Source organism: Cavia porcellus, unplaced genomic scaffold, assembly GCF_034190915.1.
Source record: "Cavia porcellus strain 051 isolate PalLab524CR breed Dunkin Hartley unplaced genomic scaffold, mCavPor4.1 scaffold_5, whole genome shotgun sequence".
In the NCBI taxonomy this organism is placed as follows: domain Eukaryota; kingdom Metazoa; phylum Chordata; class Mammalia; order Rodentia; family Caviidae; genus Cavia; species Cavia porcellus.
This window is the reverse complement of record NW_026947488.1, coordinates 14,146,011-14,161,213: the sequence shown is the minus strand read 5'-3', so window position 1 is coordinate 14,161,213 and position 15,203 is coordinate 14,146,011. Positions and strand designations below refer to the sequence as shown.

Below are 15,203 nucleotides of genomic sequence, written 5' to 3'. Positions count from 1 at the left end.
CTTTTTGAGTTTTAATGTACCCAGCACAAGATCATTTCTGTTTATAGTTCTCAAAATGTGGTCCTTGGGCCAGCAACACCAGCCCTGGCCAGGCTCCTGCCCAGCAGTCTTGGCTCTAACAGACCTCTAGGTACAGATCCTATATGTGACCACACGGAGGGTCTTGCCCTGAGGTGTGGGGAGATCTTTGGAGGAGTCATTTTCTTCCTGTTCAAAAGGGCAGGAGGCACATGGCCCCGGGTGCATCAGAGACAGTCAGTGTAAAGCTGGGAGGGGGATTGTCACCATCCCTAGTTAGCTGAACATGGCCCTGCAGAAAAGAGCCTGAATTACAAACCAGCTGTCAGACTTCTCATTAACAGAACAGTCAGGTTGTCACAAGCACATCCCCCGCAGATCTGGGTTGGTGAGGCTGGAACCGACCTAAGTAGTACCCGAACCCATCCCGTGCCTTTTACGCTGTCACATGCATGCTTTTATTGGTTTGTACCTTTTCAACATCTGTAGCTTAAAAACTTCTGAACCAGCACACACCCACTAGCATGGCTGCTATATTAAAAATAAACCAAAACCAAAAGCCCCTAAAGGTAGCAAATGTTGATGTGGATGTGGAGAGACTGGAACCCTTGTGCACTGTCAGTGAGAGTGTAAAATAGCACGTGGAAAGCAGTGCGGTGTTTCCTTGAAACAGGAGACACAGACATACGGGGCATGGCGCAGTGTTACGGTATCGGTCTAGAATTTCTGCATCAGCCTGTGTGTTCAGCGTGAGGCTTTCGGATTGTGGGGCCTCTGTGGCTGACTTGCTGTTAGGAGCGGGATCTGGGTGGGAGGCAGGCCTCTGGGGGTGCAGTGTGGGGCGTCTGGCTCCCTCCCTGGCTCCTCAGCTGGCTCCCTGTCTCTGCCTGCGCTGGCGGGAGCTGGTCTCCTTCCCCCACGCTGTTTCTGTGTTTGAGCCTCCCAACCCTGGACTGAAGCTGTGAGCCAAAGTGAACCTCTCCTCTCTTAAACCCAGGGATGAGAGTGTGACCGAGCCTTCTGGCAGCTCCACTTCTGGGCAGAGACCCCACAGGGACTGAAGTTGGAAAGCAAGCTCTCCTGGAGGCGGTGTGCACCCGGGTTGGTTAGCAGCGTTATTGATAGTAGCTGAAAGATGGAGACAGCTCAAGGGCCAAGATGGGCGCTGGAGATGATATATTTTATGCTGTGTGTGTTTATAACTACAAGTGACACACACACACACACACACACACACACACACATACATGTGCACCCCTCTTGGTCTGCAGGCCTGGTCCTCACACTGCAGGTTCCCCTGTCTCCTCTGAGACGGGTCCTGTACCCCACAGGCTGCCGCCGTCTCTGCCTGGTGCCCTAAGATCAGCTCAAGTTCCGTACCTGATTCTGAGCTGGTGACCTCTGTCTCCCCAACTCCTGCTCCTCCTGCTGTGTTTGTCTGGGTGTGACTGACACAGGTACCCACCACAACTCAGAAACGCTTCCTCTCTTGTTCCCTGGATGAGCTGTTACAAATTCCCGGTGATTGCTCTTCCCAAATTCCTACCGCAGGCAGTTGCTGTGCCGGTCTCCTGTGGCATCCTCCCTGACCACTGCTGTGCCTGGCGCAGCTCCCTGGGCACACCCTGGCACCACCCGAGTCCGTGCTCTGTGTGGGAGCCAGGGAAAATACCCGGCTGCAGATCTGATTGATTCTGTTCTAGTCTCACCCTAAGTAATCGATCCCATATGGAAATATTCCATGAAAGCATCCAGCTCCTTCCTGCATAAAAGGCAGAACAGGCTGCTTGGAAGTTGATTTCATATCGTTATAAGAGCCAAGCTGCTTCCTGGTCTTTTTGGGCTGAGTTTCTCACATTTGGGGTCTGGTGCTACAGGTGAGACAAATGTCACCGGTGGCTGGTTCCTTGTTTGGGGCTGTCCCAGGTGCAGAGCCAGACACCAGAATCAAGAGCAGGTGCTGATCTGGAGGTGACCTCAGGAAGCTCTGCCAGGGCATCAGAAAGTGAGGGGGAAGGCAGGATGCCAGTGAAGGGCATGGGTTCAGCCCACTGGGACAGAGGGCATCTGGAGAGAGCAGGGAGGCGGAGCCAGTCACATGACAGAGGGATCTCAGGGTGGAGGGAGACGGCACTGGCACCCCAGCTCCTGTGAGCCGTCCTCTGGGGGCCAGAGTGCTCAGCAGAGAGCAGGGATAACTGCCCCGGCTGGTTCTGCTGAGCTGCCAAGCGGGTCCAGCTGCCCCTCCATGGCTACATGCAGCTGTGGGGTTCGCTTTCTCCCCAATTCCAAGGTGGACCAGAGTCCAGCCTGCTCTGGTGCCAGTGCCTGGTGCCCATCACCAGGTGACAAAGCTGCCGGAGTCTCAGGGCTGGGAGAGGGGAATATTGGAGACCTGGCCAGGCTCAGTCCTGGTCTCTGGGAAGGGCACAGAGGTGAGGGGGATGGGGCAAGGGGACAGTTACCCAGCCCCTTGGTCTTCTTGGCAGGGGAGTGAGGACCAACGGGTTTCCCTGGCCAGATACCTGCGGTGCGGTGCAGGCCCTCTGCCCTGCCAGGAGGGAGGTGGGCACCTGGGACTCCAGGCCCTAGGGCTCCAGGTTTGGTTTGCACACGCATGAGTGTGTGTGTACATGTGTGCACGTGTGTGCATGTGTGTGCGGGCTGAGGCAGTGCAGATGGAAGCAGAAAGTGCACAGGTGAGGGCTGAGGAGGTGGACACATCCAGCCTGGAATGTTTGCCTGGAGGTTTTTGTTGTGAACTAGAGGAAGCAGGTGGGCTAGGACAGGTGCTGTGCTCTGGTCTGACTTTGTCAATTGAATGCAGTGGCCTGGGTTCCTGGAATGTACTAGGTGGGAGCACGTGCTTTTATTTGACAAACACACTGCTTGCTAAGCAGAGGTGCTGCATTGGTTAATTCACAAAACTAAACGACTAACATCCACAGAAAAACGCAGCCCCGCAGGCCTCCTCACCCCTCCCTGGCTGATGCTGGCTGAGGTCCCACCTGGGGAACGCAATGTCTGGCCCCAGAGCCGGGCCCCTCCCTTGTGGCTGATGCTCACCGTCATCATGCTCACAAAAAGGCCTGAGTCCGTTATGCCTGCCACCCACTTACAGATGGAAACACTAAGGTGCCCAGGGATTAGCAATCTGCACAGCTTGAAAGTGGCTGAGTGGGGACCGAGCCCAGGCTTTGAGCTGAAGTCATTTTGCTACAGACCCAGGGTAATGACCTCTTTGAAGAAAGGTACGTCTCTCTCCTGGGCCATGCCTCAGTTTCCTCACTTGCTAAGTGGGGCTGTTGTGGCCTGTGCTTGTTACTTTTCTCTAGGTGCTGATACTAAATACCAAACACCCCAAATTAAGGAAGGTTTCGTTCACAGTGTGTGGAGGTTTCAGTCCATCTCAGCTGGCTCCAAGGCAGGGTGGCCTGGCACAGGGGCAACGGTTCAAGGTGGCAGAGGACAGCAAAAGCGGCAAGAGCAAAATGGTGAGGGTGACGGCTAAGTATTTTTCCTCCCTTATGGTGTAAGCAGGCTCCCCGCACCCTGTGGGTGTAATACTCAGACCTTCTCCCTGCCCTCCTCTTGCACAGGCTGAGATGTTTGCAAAGTGAGGACCTTGGGCCCCTGCTGAGTCTTAAATTTCTAAATCTCTCAAGCTGGCACAGTGTAATGCTCCTGCCCTGCTGACTGGCAAGGAGTGGGGAGAGAATGGGATCAGGACCCAACCTCTGAAATCTCCACCTGGGGAGTGCCCTGGCCTGGCGGAGGCTGGCATGGCTGGCTCTGTCCCCAAGGCTGCCTCTCATGGCCCGCGGCTCACTCACTCGGGGCCAGGCTGCTCTGGGATGAGGTGCTCAGCCCATTAGGCTCTCATCCTGCCTGCCTGGCTTTGTCCCGCTGGACTGTGGAGCTGTGGCTGGGGACTGTCCAGGAGCTGCATCTCTGAGGACACAGACCTGGAAACCCAATACTCCTGGGCAAGGGCGGCACCCAGGTCCACTGGGCTCTACTGCTACTGAGGTTCTTGGGACAGCGAATCACAGAAGGGTCAGTGTGCTGCATAGACACAAGTACAAGGCCACCAGACTTGTAGCAACTGGTCCTCTAGGGACACAGGACCAGGAGCCCCCTTCTCAGGGAGACACTCTTGGGTGGGCCAGCTCTACCATGTTCCTAGTCCTCAGCAGAGTACCTCACTCATTCATTCATCAGCTCTTCAGAAGGAACTAAAGGCTCTTACATGTAAACATCTGGCTGAAAAATGTTCCAGACAAGGGGGTAACAACATGTGCAAAGGTCCTGTTGTAGTGGGGGTAACCAGGAAGTCCGTGCAGGGAGCCAGAAGAAGAGTAGCCAGGGTTGAGATTATATAGAAGGTTATAGACTACACACAGAAATATAGGCATATTCTGAGAGATGAGGTGGGCTTTATATGATTTTGATTTGATATTTTTAAAGAATTCCTCTGGTTGCTGGGCATGCTGAGGTACACCTATAATCCCAGCACCCAGGAGGCTGAGGCAGGAGGATCACTGTGAGTTTGAGGCCAGCCTGGGCTACATATGTGAGTTCAAGGACAGCCTGAATTACAGAGGGAGAAAAAACCAACAAACCAACAAACAAACAATAAAAGGAATTCCTTTGGCCGACAAAGGATGGACTGTCCAGGGAGGCCAGGGAGGAGGCAACTGCCACTGTCCAGCATGAGATGATGGATTCTTGAGTCACCATATGCACAGCAGAAGAGAGAGAGGCAACTGTGTTGTGGCCTTTATGTAGCAGCTGAGGGATAGATGTGGGGGAACAGGGTGAGGAGAAGCCTCAGGGCAGGTGCCGAGACCTGTGCTCCTCCCTGGGGTGCCCATGCTCCTCCCTGGGGTGCAGTGTCTTTTGCTATGGGACTGACAGGCTAGGCTGGGAGCCCTGGGGCACCAGTGACGTCCTGCACCCTGTGAGGCGACACATTCTTGGTGCCTGGGGCCTCTAACCATCTGGAGAAAGGTCTTGAAACCCTAACCTGTGATTTAAAACCCAAACACACATCCTTCCTGCTGCACCCCAGCTCTGCATTTGCCTGGGGCCGAGTGAGCTTTCTCTTAAAGACCCACCTGGATTTTATTCTGGGGCAAGGATGGGCGTCCCCCACCATTAAAGGATAAATGGATGTAGAGGGCCCCGGGCCCAGGAGCAGCTTGACGGGCTGCCACCTGTCCAGACGAGCCTGGCAGAGAGCCCCACGTCTGCTAAAGAGAGTCAGGAGGGAGATCAGTTGCAGGAAGGAAATTACTGAGTCTTCAAACCCTGTCAACTGGGAGAAAAAGGGACGGACTTTTATGGACACGTAGTTTGTCCCCAGGAGACAGAACATCTTCAAACCTGTCTTCACCAGCATCGAGGTACTGTGGTGTTGTCTAACAGAGCAGTTTATAGCTGAGTGATGAATCTCTTAAAAACAACAATAAAAACGAAACTGATTTTCACCTACCTCGCTCCACTTTCTAAAATAACTGCAAAGCAAACAAACAAACAACCCAACCACATTCATGATAACAAGGAAATTTGCAAAGCACCTCTCAGCACAGAGTCCTGGATTCGGGGACAGAGCAGCAAGTATGACCCTGTGGCTGCTGGGGACCTGCACGGGGCACCGGGCTGTAGCAGATCAGCGAGGAGAAAGCCCCGGACACAGAGAGTGCGGTTGCTGGTGCTGTGGGTTGAGGTCGGCTGGTGGGAGAGATTGTGTGTGGGGGTTTGCTGCTTTAGGCTGCTGGGACCTGGACACTCGTGAATCCGGGTCTAGGTGAAGCAGCGTGTGAGGGTCAGCAGCTCATCACCAGCCCTCCTGCTCTGCCGTCAGCTGTTAGGGTTTTATTTCCTCTTGGTCACAACGTGGCTGCCGCCAGTGACAGAAACCACACATCTCTTGGCCTTAAGAGACAAAATTCTTCTTTCTGTGATTTCTCTTTAACACAACGGGCCATCATTGGCCATTCGGCCACTCCTGGACCACTGAGAGCCCCAGGGGCTGTGGAGTGCTAATATTGTTGGCTCCCCAGGGTGACCCAGAGCTGAGGACCATGTTGCTGTCCCCTGGCCAAGGGGCAGTGTGGGCACAGGGAGAAGCCAGAATCAAGTTAGGGTGCTGTTGTGCAGCTGTTGGGGAGGGATGGAGCAGGCAGCCTCCCCCGCAGGGATTATCCATCCCTCTCTTGTCCTCTGAGAACAGCGGGGCTTGTGGGCCCCCAGCTTGGGGCCTCCACTCCTCCCTCCAGGGGCAGGGAGCATCTCATGTGCTGCAAGATGGTGGTTTTGTCCCTAACTTCTGCTCCAGATTGACTTGGTCTTACCATCAGAGAAATGGGGCAAATGGCCAACCAGGAATGGGTGCGTTCCCAGGACGGGGAGGGCCGCTTTGATAAAAATCAAATCAGATTGTGTGGGGGCAGCTGATCTCGAAGCTTAATGAGCCAGTGGGAAAATGCAGTTCAGCTGCAGCCAGACTGGTGGAAAGACCCGGGAAAGAACCACTGCGTCTAGACCAGCACAGGAGCCGCTGAAGGCTCAAAAAGCGGAGGGGTTGCCTGAAAAACTGAGTTTTAAATTTTGTTTAATTTCAATTAATGTAAGTGACTATTTCAGGTATGTGATTTTTTTTAGATATATGATTTAGTTATTAGAAAACAAATTTGCTTACAGTCAGCTATTGATGTGAATCTAGTTTTTCGACTGTCAATTTTCTGAAATCCAAGTACAGACCGAATATCTCTGATACACGTGGGGTTGCAGGTATAAAACTTCAAATCAAAATTTGAATACAGCATGAAAAAATGCGAACAATATTAACTTTTCTATTTATTGTATGTTGAAGCAACAGTTCAGGTATGTTTTGGGTTAAGTAAAACACATCATTAATCTTGCCTGTTTCTTTTTATTTTCTTTCCCCTCATGTTTCTCTGAAAAAAATGTAAGATCACATACGTGGATTGAATTTTCTCTGTTGGGCAGCGCTGGTCAAATCGATTCTGCATTCAGATTGCAAACATCTACACCTTCCCTTCCCTTTCAAGAAACCAAAACTTCCCATGATATGAAAGGAAGGTGGCAAAGACGGAGCCCCAAATCAGACCATGTGACAGAGACGACGTGCTGGCCTGACCCGACAGGACCAGACAATGGGCAGTTCTGTGTTTATGATTAAACTATATGAAGATGATTTGACAGTGTCTAGGCCCCAGCTGAGCCAATGCAGCCTGTGAAAGGCCCTGCTGGTCAGCTGTGCTGGGACAGGCCCAGCTCTGAGGGCAGGTGCACTGGTCAGGCAGGAGAGTCCACTCAGGACTCGCCCTGCGTCCGTGCTCACAGTGGCCTCTGGGGCAGGAAGGAGCTAATCTGTTCTCAGGTCTAGGAGAGAACTGTAGTGTTTCAGAGCCTGGGCAGCGAGGATCCAGCTGAAGGGCGTCTTCTCTCAGCGGGCACGGGGCATGCTTGGGATTGTCCCTGGAGCAGAAGTGGCCGGGGGTAGGGGGGCGGGTCTGGGTGTCCTGTCCTCTTTAGTGTTCTGGGCCTCAGTGGTTCTGGGTCTGAGCTGCTGGGCCTGTTTTGTCCCTTGCAGAGACCTGGCCAAGCCCGGAGCACAGGCCCCAGGGAGCCCAGCATCCTGCCCTGTGGCAGGACAATGCTGTGCTCTAACACAGCGCTCCGGCCCACCTTCCTGTCCTTCCCAATCCCCCTTCCCCATTCCTTTCCCCCGGCCAGTCCAGGAGCCAAACCTCGTCCCTGGACCGAACCTCAGGGTCTGCTTTGAGGTGTCTGACCCAACGCAGGTGCATGGGGCCTGTGGCAGTCCCCTGGCACCCTGAGCTCCCCTGCACGGTTCCCAAACACTGGGGTGCTGAGGATGCGCCCTGACTCCGGCCAGTGGGAAGTCTCAGGCCACCCTCTGACTGACGCCTTTGCGGGTGGACCCCGCTCAGCATTTCCTCTGCCTGGGGCGCTGCCAGCATGGTTTGTGTAATCCTGATGATGCCTGTCCCTGATGTCTCCCATGTCCTGCAGGAGGGGGGACATCCCAGTCCCCCTCTTCTGTGCTCCTCCAATCTGCAGGGGCCCTGGTGGAGAAGCATACATCAAGGGAGGAAGGCACTATGCTGTCTGGAGGTGGTGACCCTGGCAGGCGGGAGCCTCCTGGTCCCTGGGACGCCCTCTGGGAGGGAGGAGAGTCTTCTTCCAGGTGTCCCCCTCTCATGCTGGGTTGCTTGGGGGCAGCCTGGGTGTTTCTGAGCTCCACTCAGAACAACTGGGTTCCGACACCTTTCTTATGACCTTCAGCTGAAATTCTGAGATGTCTGGTTGCCCTGGACACTGAACAGCTCAGGACAGTGGCACCTTTTCCTGGAAAAAGGTGTCCGGAGCAGTGCGACAGTATATGACCACATGGGTCAGTGGTCAGTGGTGGGCCCTGATAACCCAGATTAAGCCAGTTCCAGTGTGCTCAGCACTGCAGACTCCAGAGCACGGCGAATGTGGGGTCACAGATGAATTCGAGCGAGGCAGGAGGCAGCCCAAGGGTCAAGGCTTGTAGCTTAAGAGGTGAGATTTAACCTGTAATTGGCAGCTTTGCTTCTGATCGCTGGGTTATAGAGAGACAAGCTGCCAAATGCAGATGATTCTTGGTCGAAGAGCAGAAAGAGATGCAGGAGAAAGGTGCCCGCCTACGGATTCCCCGCACAGCTGTGCGCTAATCTTGGGATGAAGCCCCGTCTTTTCTGAGTGCTTCCTCCTCTGGGCTTCCTCTCGGATCCGAGACCAGGAGGAAACATATGCTGGCGCTCAGCTATGGCGAATGCACCCCGCCCTGTGAAATCTCTCCTTGCCCTTCTCCGCCTCTTCCTGGCCATTTATTTTTTCCCTCTCAGGGCACTGGACGCTTCATTCCCCGAACGCTGGAAGGCAGGCTGTAAATTCTGCTGATTGCTGGTGACAATAAAGGCAGCTCCCTGCCCTGCACTTCTGCATCTCTGGGATGCAGGTGATCAGCTGCAGCCACACGGGGATCCGAGGGGACGGCAAGGGATCGTCCAGCTGGAGGTGGGCAGACAGAGCAGAGACGCAGGGGTAGAGGCAGGAGGCATCGCCAGGAGCCGGGCCTCCACATGCTGGCACGCAGGCCCCTCGCTGGCCAATTTATTCAGTGAACGTGATCGAGGACTCCGTCCTGGGCACCAGGCATGCTGGGAAGCCAGGTCCCTGGACACACGGAGCCCACATCCAGGAGCAGGGACAGGGAACGACGGGTAGGTGGTGAGTGTCAGCCCACCCTAAGTGGCGTGAGACGCAGTGTGCTGATGCGACAGCGCGGGCCCAGGGCTCAGCAGAGGACGCTCGGTCTGAGATGTGAAGGCAGAGAAGGAACCTACCAAGGAAAAGCTGGGGAAGAAACACTCCTACTCAGCACAGCATAGGGAGTCCCCGGCAGACCAATGGGAAAAGAGAAAAGGAAAGGCATCCGCACTGGAACGAGCAAGTGAACTAATCTTTATTCTCAGATGACACAATCCTATGCATAGAAAATTCTAAAGATTCTCCTTTAAAAAAATGAGAATTAATAAATGAATTTGGCAAAATTGCAAAATACAAAATCAACTTTCAAGAATCTAGCTGCATTTCTGTTACTAACAATGACAGTTTGAAATGGAAATTAAGAAACTAGTTCTATACTTTGAGAGGCTGAGACAGGAGGATCACACATTGGAACCCAGCCTGGGCGACCTAGCAGGGCTCCATCTTACAATACAAAATAGGGCTGGAGATGGTGACGTGGCTCAGTGCGGAGGTGCTGGGTTCAGTCCCCAGCACCAGGGCGGGGCAGAGGGTCCCACTGGCAGTCACTTGTGTTAGACAGCTTTTTCTCACTGTGACAAAATACCCACAGACCAGCATAGAGAAAGGGTGTATCTTGGCTCATGGCTCTAGAGGCTTCAGTTCATGATTTGCTGGCTCCATTTGAGACCAAGAGGAGGCAGAACATCACGGTAGCCAGGAATCCCAGACCCAGGCAGAGAGAAGAGTGGGGACACGGTGTAGTCTTCAAGAGCCACCCCACTGACCTGCCTTCTCCACCCCCAGAACTCCCACTGCCTCCCACAATGCCATCAGCTCTAACCCTCGAGTGCATAGCGTTAGGGGGTCATTTCATGTGCAAACCATAACAACACGAGAAAGAATAAAATACCGAGGCATTCGTGTAACCAAGGAGGAGAACGAGTTATACCCTGAAAACTAAAGATGTTGCTGAAAGAAATTAAACTCAAACACAAAGACAGGCTGTGGCTTTTTTCGTGAATCAGAGGACTTCATGTTGAGACATCTGTCCTAACCAAAAAGACCTGAGCATTCAGTGCAATTTCCATTAAAATCTCATCACTGTTTTTTGGTGCCAAAATAGAAAAATTTATCCTAAAGTTCATATGGAATTCAAGAAGCCCAAATAGTCAAAACTATTTTAAAAAAAGTTGCGGTCTCATGCTTCCTGATTTCAGACTTACTGTAAATCTACAGTAATGAAACTAATGTGTCGTCGCCCAAAGACAGATGGAAAGGGGACAGAATAGGGAAGCCAGAGTTACCCCCTTGTCAGCTGATTTTGGATAAAGATGACAAAACCACTTTATGAGAAGCGAGAGTCTAAACAGTGCTGGGGAACCTGGATATTCAATGCACAGGCATGACTTGAAATGGATTACAGTTCTAAACGTAAACCTAAGCTGTAAAACTCCTACAAGAAAACAAGGAAAAGCTTCTCCACATTGGACGTGCAATGATTTCTCAAATGTGACACAGCACAGGCCACAGGAGAAATCAATGCATTGGACTACATCAAAGTTATAAACTTCTGTGCATCAAAGATCACATAAAAAAGATCACAGTAAACAGTGGGAAGGTGAGCTACAGAAGGGGGAAATCCTGGAAATCAAGCATCTGATATGGCGTTAACATCCACAATATATAAAGAACTCCTACAATTCAATGACAAAATATCAGACACCAGATTGAACAGGCTTTTCTCTGAAGAAGATATAAAAGGGTCAGTAAACACAGGGAAAGTACGCCATCACTAATGGCCAGGGAAATGCCACAGGACCCCACCTCACATTCATTAGGGTCATAACTATCAAGAGAACCGAAAGTAACACATGTTGGCAAAAGGGATGCCCATGCACGGTTGCTGAGACAGTCAGGTACTATGGAAAATTGTAGGGCTGTCCCTAAAAATGAAGACCAGATTTACCACATGATCCAGCAATTCCACTTCTGGGTAGATACCTAAGATAATTCACATCAGGGTTTCCCAGAGATATCTCTACACTCATGATCATAGCGGCATTATGGACATTAGCTAAAATGTGTAAGAGACACAAGTGTCCACTGACTGATGGGTGGACAAACATGACGTGATGTGTACCCAGGGTGGAATACTACTCAGTCTTGAAAAGGATGGAAATCCTAGCACATCCCACAGCTTAAGATCACAAAAGGACACGTACTACGATTCCATTTACACAGGATACCTAGAATAGTCAAACTCATTTACAGAGGAAGTTGCATGGTGATTTCTGGGGATCAAGAGAAGAAGGATTTGAGAGTTCTTATTTAATAGGTATAGACTTTTAGTTTTGCAAGGTGAAAAGGTTTCTGTGGATACACAAGTGGTGATGGTGGCAGAACAGGGTGAAGGTACTCAGTATCACTAAACCGTGCCCTTAGGAATGGCTAAATGGGAAATTTAAATTGCATTCATTTTTATCATGGTTGAAAAGACTATCCAGGCTTAGGATAATTAGGCCAGACAAGTGCAAAGGTCCTGTGGTAGGGAAGCTGGGAGCCCCAGAAAGGGGCAGAAGTCTTTGTGAATTATGTCCTCTCATCTTTTGATACCTGTCCATTTGCAGAAGGCCCTGTCCTACTCAGAGCAGGGTGCTGTCCTCCACAGAGACAACCTGGCCAGGCCACAGGGATAAGTAGGCCCTGTTATATTGATTTGGGGCCTGAGGTCATCCATCACACCCTGACAGACATCCTATGAGGAACAGGGAAGGTGCTGTTGAACCATGGCAGGGGCCACTGGCTTCCTGCATTGTCCTCTGTCACATCTCATAGTGGCAGGGAAGCAAAGACTACATTTCCCAGGATTCCTTTGGCCATAAGTGGCTAATGGGGATTGGACACCAGATTTTTTCTGTTTTCTTTAGTTAACAGTGAATAGAGAAGGGGCATCTGGGAAGAAGGTGAAGGCATCAGCATAAAAAATCAGAATAGTTTCCTCATCTTTTCTTTTCCTTTTTTTTTTTTAAGCCAGGGTCTCCCCATGTAGCCCAGGTCATCCTCAAATTCACTGTGTAGCCCAGGCTGGCCTGGAGCTCATGGCAATTCTCCTGCCTCAGCCTCCTAAATGCTGGGGTTACAGTCATGCACCACCCTGCCTAGCTCCGGTTTCTATAGCTTTCGAATGTGCGCGTTCCTCGCAAAATTCAACGCCAGCTGGCTAAGACAACAGTAGAATTACTGGCTCAGGTACCTGGAAGAAAATGCTCGGAAAAGATGAACTCAGACACCACTGTTGATCCATGTCTGAGGACCAGTCCTCTTCCCTGTGGTCAGAAAGGACCTGCGTCTGAGGGCGTCCAAAGCCTCCTGCAGGAATGAGCCATCTCATCCCCTCCTCTCACCCTGTACTCTGACTTTGGGTTGCCTCTCCTTTTCCCCACAAGAGTCTGTCCGTCCATCCATCCATTCACCCATCCACAGTGCGGGCGCCTTCTCTTAGTTTTGCTTTCCTAGGTTCTGAATCCCAGGGCATCTGTAAAGGACAGGTCCCATTAGTGACTTTGGAGCATCACTGGTGATTCTCTTTTCTTTTTTGGTACTTGGGATCGAACTCATGACCTCGTGCTCGCCAGTCAGGTGCTTAAGCTGCTGAGCTACATCCCAGGCCCTATCATCACGGGTGATTCTATGGATACCTGGAGCCTGGGCCGGTTCTGCCAGCTCCAGCATCAGGACGGGTTGCTTAGCAACCCTTCTCCTTCTCCCTTCTCCCTCTGACCTGACCTCCACATCCCGCCTCAGGTCTGAGGAGCTGCTACTTTGTGGCCGTACTTCCATCCTGGGCCCACACTCTCCAAGCCTAAGTAGCTGTCAGGGTCATTTCCCTGGCTGTGAACGTCCTCTCCCCTGAGGCTCAGTCACCCCATTTGTCAGAGTGGATTTTCTCACCGTCTACACTGGTGATCACCCGTGTGGCCGCTTCCTGGCTGGATGCTCTGTGCGGGGCCTTGGGCCTGAGCCTTTCATGTGTGATCTCATCACGTCACACAGGGGCCTCAGCAGTGGGCCCCGATTTCCTCTCAGAGGCCACAGGCGAGGCCCAGTCAGGGGACTGGACTCAGGGAACAGGCAAGGAGCTGGGGTCTCTGGGTACTGTCACACCTGGGCCCGAGCTGCCAACCACAGTTGGGTTTACCAATTTAAATCATTCATCTGCTGCTGTGTGCTCCTTCCCCACATCCGCTTACTCCCTGGAAGATCCTTTGTTCAATGTTTTTCTTGAAATAAACTTATTTTTGTGGTCACTAAGCAACTTTTGTTCGTGAGGAAAACTGTACCACCCGAGTGAATGGGAGAGCAGTGTTTCTGCCGTGCCGAGGTAACCACAGCAATCAAAACAATTGTCCTCGGGAGAGGGGCTGGTTCCTTCTTTGTTCAAAAGGAAGATAAAAGTAAGCTGAGGGTGCAGAGGGCATCTCAGCGCTAATCCAGATGTTTCTTGGAGACAGTTTGGAGGATTGGAGAAGAATCGCTGTAGGGCTCAGGGTTCCATTTGCTCTGTGAAATCCTCTCCTCTGCCGTTTGGGATGCCTGGGGTTAGGAGGAGACGTTGGGATAAGAGACGAAATGTCCCGGGTAGGGGGGGAGGCATCACAGAGGCTCCAGGGGAGAGGGGGTTCCCGCCTCCAAAAAGCAGCAGAGAAGCCAGCACTGGGAGCATCAGGAGGCTGGGACTGGCAAGGGCTGGAGTTCGCATGGAGCTCTGCAGGGCTGGAAAACCAGGGCGTGAGAGGGCCCTGGGGAGAGACAAGGACAGGTGACATTCGGTTGAGCAGAACAGTGCCTCGCTCATGTGCCCCCGTGTGGCCTCCGTCCCTTCCTCCTGCAGGTACACACTGCCCTTCGAGGCCGAGGCCAAGCTTAGGGGGTAAGTGGAGACTCCCCATCTCTGCTGGCTGATCACAGGGGCTCATGCCCCGTCCCTGCGGGGACCGCTGGCCAGCTCAGGCCCAGGGATGTTGTGATGCGCGCTGTCCTGGATTGGATTTCTGAGGACCGCAGAGATGCCCTGGTCAAGGCTGTCTCCGCCCACCTCTGCTGGCTTGATGGAGTCCATCGACTCTCTGTCTATCAGCCCCTTCCCTGAGACAGGAAAGAGGTCGTGCTGGAACCGATTTGCTTATTTCGAGCCTCTGGGTCATGGCGTGGGAGACAACAGGCCGATTCTCAAATTTCCTGGAGTTATTCAGGCCCTCCGAAGAGCAATCTGAAACATCCTGCCCTGAACTGGCCAGTGCAGAGAGGAGGCTGCAGATGAGGGCACGTGCTCTAGATCACAGGTGCCCCACGCAGCTCCAGGGTCACAGAGGTGACCTTGACCGTGGGCCCTGACCTTCCAGGAGCTCGGGGTCTCCTGGAGGGGAGCTCTGGGGTGCAGTGGGAAGGCCTGTCTGACTGCAGCCTGATGAGGGCTGTCATGGGTGGATGGGCCCCCTCAGGGGTGCAGAGAGCAGGCTAGGAATGCACTCCAGAGAGAATATTAAATATTCTGAAAAAATATTTTAATGGAATTATTCCTTTTGATCATTTGAGTACAAAAAACACTTCAACAAAATTTATAAAAAACCTTTTACAGGCTATGTACTGATCATAATCAAATGACATTAAAATTATAAAATTGTAGCCACATTGGAAGTATTTGATGTCTGTCTCTCTCTTCTTTTCCTTTTTGTGGTAGTGGGGATTGAATCCACTGTATCTCAAATTCTTTTTCACATTTTTTTTTTCCCATTTTGAGAGAGGTTCTCACTAAGTCACTAAAGTATCTTGGCTGAGCTCAAATTTGTAATCCT

At 52.1% G+C, this 15,203-nt stretch overlaps 1 long non-coding RNA gene across 1 annotated transcript; it reads left to right on the top strand.

Moving 5' to 3' along the window:
• The first annotated feature begins 2,147 nt into the window (after positions 1-2,147).
• Positions 2,148-6,923, top strand: LOC134475870 (uncharacterized). The gene is made up of 5 exons (XR_010047200.1): positions 2,148-2,363; positions 2,508-2,618; positions 3,140-3,269; positions 3,406-3,512; positions 3,618-6,923. It is a non-coding gene; the product is annotated as an uncharacterized LOC134475870 (long non-coding RNA).
• The last annotated feature ends 8,280 nt before the right edge of the window (positions 6,924-15,203 follow it).